This window comes from Lycorma delicatula, chromosome 13 (assembly GCF_047948215.1).
Source record: "Lycorma delicatula isolate Av1 chromosome 13, ASM4794821v1, whole genome shotgun sequence".
In the NCBI taxonomy this organism is placed as follows: Eukaryota; Metazoa; Arthropoda; class Insecta; order Hemiptera; family Fulgoridae; genus Lycorma; species Lycorma delicatula.
In genome coordinates this window covers 20,022,009-20,029,705 of record NC_134467.1, presented here as the reverse complement: position 1 = coordinate 20,029,705, position 7,697 = coordinate 20,022,009, and the positions used below count along the sequence as shown (strand labels likewise).

The window sequence follows — 7,697 nt, the reverse complement described above, 5'->3', positions numbered from 1 at the left end:
TGTAATTAAATTGATTATAATATTAAAACCACCAGATTGAGTCAGTTAAAAGTAGGAACACTTGCTTACTAAGGAGAGATTTCAAAGCTTTCACTTCATTGTCAACAGTTTAAAATTTCAAATTACACAACTATTTTATCATCTTAAATCATGCTGTTTAGTCATTTAAAATTAAAATCACCTTTGTATACCGTGGTGTGATAGCGAGTGACAATTCATATTAAAATATTTGATTATGATAGCAATTTATATAATGAACAATCATATTCTGTTTATCTGTTCATGAGTTTACATAATTTACTTTTAAATTTATGGATATAATGTTTTTCAAGTACATAGATTTTCCTATTAATACAAAAGAAATATATGATGTTTTTTTTATGATGGATTTTCAACAAGTAATTATTTCCTTCATCTATTGATTATTCCCTGTTTTTGTTATTTAATTCCATTACTTCTAAATTATTGTATATATCTGTAATTGTAAGTTTATTTTGTATAAGGTGGTTGGTTACATTTGAAAAGTTATTAATTTTTTCTTTTATAGTAATTATTAAAGTGTTCTGAAAACCTGTTTTGAGATCTGGTGGTTTTAGCTAAATATATATGATCACATTTGTTGCATTTAATTTTATATAAACCACAAAATTCAAGTTTATTTTATTTTGAAAAATATTCTTTATAGTTTACCTGGTTTATAAGAAGTATATTTACTTTTTGAAATACATTGGTGGATTATTTTAATGTTACCATTTTGATATTTAAATGTAATATACATATATATTTTTTTTTTAGGTTTTTTGGTTTTGAGTTGTGTTGCGTGTACTCGTGCTGTTCTTCATGTAAACATGTTTTCCTCCATTATCAGAAACAAGTCCAAGTTGGTTTTTGAACTACAAAAATTGTCAAATACATTTTCTACTTCAAACCAGTCCAATGTAAAAGTTGCTGTTTGCGGTGCAAGCGGTGGTATCGGCCAACCCTTATCTTTATTGCTGAAGCAGTCACCACTTATTACCGATTTATCACTATATGATATCGTTCATACTGCCGGAGTAGCAGCTGATCTCAGCCATATAGAAACAAAAAGTAGAGTTAAAGGATTTGTCGGACCAGGTCAACTAAAAGACTCATTACAGGGTGCCAAGTTGATAATTATTCCCGCTGGTGTGCCTAGAAAACCTGACATGACAAGAGATGATTTATTCAACACAAACGCTTCTATAATTCGGGATCTTGTTGAAGCAGTAGCTGAATTCGCTCCTAAAGCTTTAATCGCAATCATCTCTAATCCTGTAAATAGTACTGTTCCGATCGCTTCAGTAGTATTAAAAAAAGCCGGTGTGTACGATCCTAACAGAGTTTTTGGAGTTACAACACTCGATATTGTTCGAGCCAATACATTTGTCGCTGAACTCAAGGGTCTTGATCCTGCCTGTGTAAATGTTCCTGTCATCGGAGGACACTCTGGTAAAACAATTATTCCACTTATCTCTCAGGCAGAACCAACCGTTAAGTTTCCTAAGGATCAATTAAAAGCTCTCACTAAAAGAATTCAGGAAGCTGGTACCGAAATAGTCAAAGCTAAAGCAGGAGCCGGTTCAGCTACACTTTCAATGGCATATGCCGGTGCTAGATTTGCATTTGCGTTGTGCCGTGGATTGAAAGGAGAATGTGTTACCGAATGTGCCTACGTCAAATCAGACGTTACTGAAGCAAAATATTTTTCGACTCCTATTGTTTTTGGACCTAAAGGTGTTGCCGAAAATCTTGGTTTAGGAAAGTTAACTGACTTTGAAACAGAATTATTGAAAGCAGCCATTCCGGAATTAAAAAAAAATATTCAAAAGGGTGAGGACTTTGTAAACAAATATGAATGTTAATGCTTTTATAAAGTTCTATAAAAAATTTTTTTTTAAATTAATTTTCAAAATAATAATGATTATGTTAGATGTAAAGTGGTTTTATAATGTATTTTAATATATTAACAGAACTGCTTGGTGGATCATTAAAGATCTAATAAGCAATTAAGAGTTGTTTGAATTTTTCTTGTTTATAGCATTTTTGTTTGTAAGAAATTACAGACATGTACCAAGTATTAGTGTGATATGATTAAGTTACTTTTCAGTATCTTATTTATTGTTTATCTGTTGTTTATACCGTAAACAATATTTACAGCTCGTAATCTTGGGTCTTTTATATAAACGACCCAACAAATAAACTCTAATTACAATAATGATATAAAATATCATTCATGTCTCTACCCTTTAAACCAACTGCTCCGAATGTAACAGGATAACTTAAAAATTCATAATCGTAATATTCCAACTTATTAATTTTAAAACTGCACTAGCTTACTGCATAACAAAAGTAATTAATAAAATATTAAGAAATAAAGTAGGCCTTCTGTACACGTACCATATAAAAAATGATTTACAACTATAATAAATAATCTTGAAGTTAAAAACCACACAAATTGGTTTCCTTCGATATATCAAACATGTAGATGAATATATCCATAAGTAATACTATAGATATAATAAAAAATATTACTTAGAAAAAATAATAGGGTACAACATTATATATATATGCATGCTATATCATTACGGGTGATATAGGTTGATAACATGTTAGTAATGTAAAATGGAAATATAAAAAAAACGGACGTAATATTTTAAAAAATAAATCAAATTGTATAATAAAAATTTTTAATTTACACCTGAACTTGGAATAAATCGCAGTATCAACTGCCTAGATATAAGAATTGAAATAATAAACAACAACATTGTAACCGATGTTTATAGAAAACTTAATGAGATAATCTATACAAAATCACAAATCATCAAACACATCTTGGACGCACAAAACAAATAATTATAAAAATATAATCCATAGAGCATTTATATACACAAATAAAAACAGATTAAAATGAATAAAGAAATCAAATACATTTAAGCCATTGCAAATATAAATGGTTACATAACAAAAATAAGTCTGGTAAAACACACTTAAAATCACAAATAATAATAATTTTAAAACTAAACCTAACTTTCCTAAATATATATTTACATTTCAAATTGTCGTAATATAACAAGCAAATTATTTCAAGTCAGGCAAAACTCAGACACTACAGGACAGTTGTACTACCAGAGGCACTGTACGCATAAGAAACTACCAGAATTTGAGCATTAGGCATCACAAAAACAGAAAAAAAATAGAATGGAAAATTCTTAGAAAAATCTTTGTTAACAGTACATAGAAATGTCATATGTATGAAGAGACTAACCAGGGAATTATATGAACAAATTGATGCACTTGCAGACATGATCAGAAATTGCAGACTTACATTCTGTGGGCAAATACAATGAATGAACAACAACAGACTCACGAAGAGGATGTTTGATTTAGTGAACGGCTCAATCAAGAAAATCAGTCCGGCATCACGAAATACAAGAGGACCTAAGACAAGCACGAATCTACATAGAAATGATGGGAGAAAGAAGAAAAGTTAGAAACAAAATTATGAACATGAAATTTGAAGTGAAAGAAAAGAAGAAAACACAAGCAAAGTGGTCAGAACAAAGGAAACAAGAACACAGTCAATGAATGAAGAGAAAAAGAAGTAGAAAACAACTTACAATTGTATAATCATGAAATATTCAAGTTTAAACACTGTCCTTAAGAACAAAAATGAATATATATATATATATCTGGTTCCAAAAGCTAGAAGTACGATGGATCAAAGAAATTAGAGAAGATATGAAAGAATTGGGAATTTCCCTGACTGACCTACAGAATAAAACTGGAAAAATTACAAAGCTAAAAGACAAAAGCATTAGATTTAAACAAAAGACAGACAAACGACAAAATACAATGAAGAGGGTGTTTACGGATGAAGAAATACTGGGCAGCTCGGAAGAGTAAAATAACACGCTTTTCTCAGAAAAGATCTAACTAAAATTGACTTAAGTGGTCCCATGTTGGCTGTAAAAGCATAATAATAATAATATATATATTACATCTAAATATCAAAATTGTAACACTAAAAAAAAATCACCAATCTATTAATAATAATAAATATATTTCTTATAAACCAGATAAACCTTTAAAGTATATTTTTCAAAATAACAAAGTTAATAATTAACTTGAATTTTATGGTATATATAAAATAAAATGCAGTTAATGTTATCATATGTAAAAGGTAACACAAAAAAATGAGTACTTTGAAATGCATAGTGGCAACGATGTACAGTTGGCAGCATTGCTTCATGGAGAGGCAACCTTGCCACTCAGTCATCATGGAACAGTGGAATGATCAGCATACTTTCACAAAAAAAAAAGTTTTACAAAACCAATGATAGTTTAGAAGGTGCACAGAGAAGTTCTAAAATTGCCATTTTTTTATGTCAACTTGTATTTAAGTCCACCAGATTTTATATTAGGGGATTTTTCAGTACATTTTAATTATAAAAGGGGAAATAATGAGTTTTTAAAATGTAACTGATTACAAATATATTCAATAATTTAGAAATTATGGAAATAAATAACAATAATAGGGAAATCAATGTACTTGAAAATTATTATCAGTAAATTTTAAAACAAATCTAAATTCATGAATAAATAAAGAGAATATGATAGTTTGTTATATAAATTGGTAGAACTGCTATCATATTCAGAATTGTCATTCACTGTCATATAGTATACAAAGGAGAGCTTTAATTGTAAATGACAAAGTATGATAAGCTGATATAATAGTCGAGTAATTTATAATTTTAAATTATCGATGATGAAGTGAAAGCTTCAAAAGCGCTCCAGTGGTAAGTATTCTTACTTTTAATTGATTCTATCTGGTGGTTTCAATATTGTAATAAATTTAATTATATATATATATATATATATTAAATAAAATAAAATTTTATTTTCATACGCATCTTAATGAGGTAACTTTAGAATTCTAAAATAAGCATTTAGTTCTTATTTTAATTTTATTTCACAATATCTATTATTAGAAATTGGTTTCATTATAGTAATTTTTGGTGGTTTTCTTTTTTTTTAATTCATAAAATTACTATAAGAAATTCATATAAATTATAAAAAATCTATCGTCACATATTTTTTTTAAAATAAAAAATACAATCATTCAGAAAGATCATTTATATATTTTAATACAACTAGCTAACTAATACATTATTATTTTTACTGTTTATTTAACAATTAATATACATAAACATTTGTTAAAATGATTATTATTTACTTATTTATTAAAAGCTTAATCGTTAAATTAAAAAAAAAATATTATATCTTTAAAAATTGATTTTATTAATTTTTTTTAAATTTATGTTAATGTTATTGTATTATATATATATATATGTATAATGTTTTAACTATCTAACATTGAAGCATTATGTTTTAATATTTATTTAAGTAAGATTACTGAAAAAATTTTCTTTTTTTTGTAATTTTTTTTTAAATATTTTTTTCTTTATATATTTTATGTAACTGTAATTAATTGCTATTTATATGACCATTTGTTCATTCATTGTCTGGAATCATAATATTACTTCATTGTATATGTACATATCTGTAAAGATTTTTTAATATATATATATATATAGTTTAGATTGTAAATGAGTCAGTAATACCAATATAAAATATTATTATTGTGATCATGAACTCTGCATGTATTGTATTATAAGAAAATTGTATGGATTTAGTGACTGATAAAAAATTAGAAATTATTATGCTGAATTGATCAATCAATTCATTTAATTTATTTTTTAATCTGTGATGATGATATTTTATTTTGTTCATTCCTAAAAAGGGTGCAAACTGATATATATATATATATATATATATATATATATATATTTATTCACTTATTTACTGTTTATTGATTTTTAATAATAGGTGAGTAGTAAAATTTTACATAGTTATTAGTTAAGGATCTTTAATTCAAGAGAAATGAACGGTTTTGATAAATGTATTTTAATAGTTAAAAGTTATGTTTAGTTTTTATAATTTTTTTTTTTTGATGCAAATATCTACTATCTGTTGCCTCAGAATGATGAATAGATATGTTCAATAGCTATAATTGACTTGAAGGAGAGACAATCCAACATCCATCCTGACCCCGTAGTAGAAATACCCTTGTGACAATCCCGGTAGTCATACTACCTCTTCCGTTACTAGCCCTGATGGGCTTTACCAGAGGTCATCTTTTAGACCCTCAATACCTGATTACATTAGTCTTCAGGATGGGTTGATTTCCATCGGTGTTCAAACTCATCAGCTAACAAAAGATACTTTTCAAATTTCACTTATACCGAATCAAAAAAAAAAAAAAAGCTGATGACCAATAAAAATTTACAAATTGAGCTATAGCAAAATATTAATTTCATACCCTAAAAAATTGTTTTCAATCGCAATTTTGACCTGCTATATCAAAACATCCAAAATTATCTATAAATCAACCCACAAAAATACTAACCAATCGGGCACAATTTCTGAATGTGCCTATTCTGATGGAAAAGCATCTAAATGGGTTCTTAGCCACCCAACAGCAATTAATTTATTTATATTTCATTTTATTCCAGCCGGTTACATAACAGCTACGGATGGATTATAATGAAATGAATTTTTTGTAGCGTATGAAAAAATTATATGTTGGCCAGGATTGAAACCTAGAACTTTGAAAAGAAAGGCTGAGATACTGCCTTTTTTTTTTATGGAGACGAGATTTTAAAAAGCAATCAATTTATTTTTGTTATTATTAAAATTTTTAATGATTAAAATGAATTAATTCTTGAAATTTTTAATTTCATTTTATGAAGAACATTGTGTTTTTTGTATTTTTTATTTTTAGAACTGCCGTATAGTTTTGGTGGACAATCTGATATTGGTTTGTCTTAGACATAAGGGTTGTTTCATGCTTGACAGACTATTTCTGCATGAAAGTGAAAGCCTGCTTGGGCATCACTTGACTGAAGGTTGATTACTTCGTGTTTCTCTCTCGTTAAAAATTTATGTTTGATTTATTTATGTTTAATATTTGGTTTTACTTGTATTGAACTTTATTCGTTGTACCAAAACCTAGCATTTTTGTATGAAATATTTGTGTGAAATATTTTACGGTAACTTTTTTCTCGGTTGCAAGAGTATTGAACTAAGGTAATTTTTGAGACTATTCGGTATTCATTCAGAGCCTTTCTTTGTTAAGTGATATTTCTATTACTTGGTCAGACATACGGGATGTTTATAAAGGGAAATTTAAGGATGTCAAAATTCAAATTATCATCATCATTATTATTGTTATTTACATTGTATAATAATTGAGACTGTGATCATGTATCTAGGTGTTTTACTAGATTAAAAATTATACTAAATTATATTGTTTTTATTGTAAGTAAAGTTAGCAAGGATATACATCTTTATAGATTTAAAAATATTTCAAGAATGTGAACATTTTTACTCTTCTAAATAAATCTTGTTGATGTCAATGGCAGGGTAGTAGCGTTTCGGTCTTTCATCCAGAGGTCCTGGATTCGAATACAGGTCAGGCATGGTATTTTTCATACGCTACAAATTTTCATTCTCACATTCAAACTTCTTTGTAAGCTTCTGTAAGAATTAATTCATCAGTCGAAAAAAAAAAATCACTTTTCAGAAGTCAATTGGGATATGCAGTTATAGTTTGGAAT

General features: G+C 27.4%; 1 pseudogene; it reads left to right on the top strand.

Annotated features, from left to right (window-relative positions):
- The first annotated feature begins 848 nt into the window (after nucleotides 1-848).
- On the top strand, nucleotides 849-1,883 carry LOC142334029 (malate dehydrogenase, mitochondrial pseudogene; annotated as a pseudogene).
- Nucleotides 1,884-7,697: the final 5,814 nt, after the last annotated feature.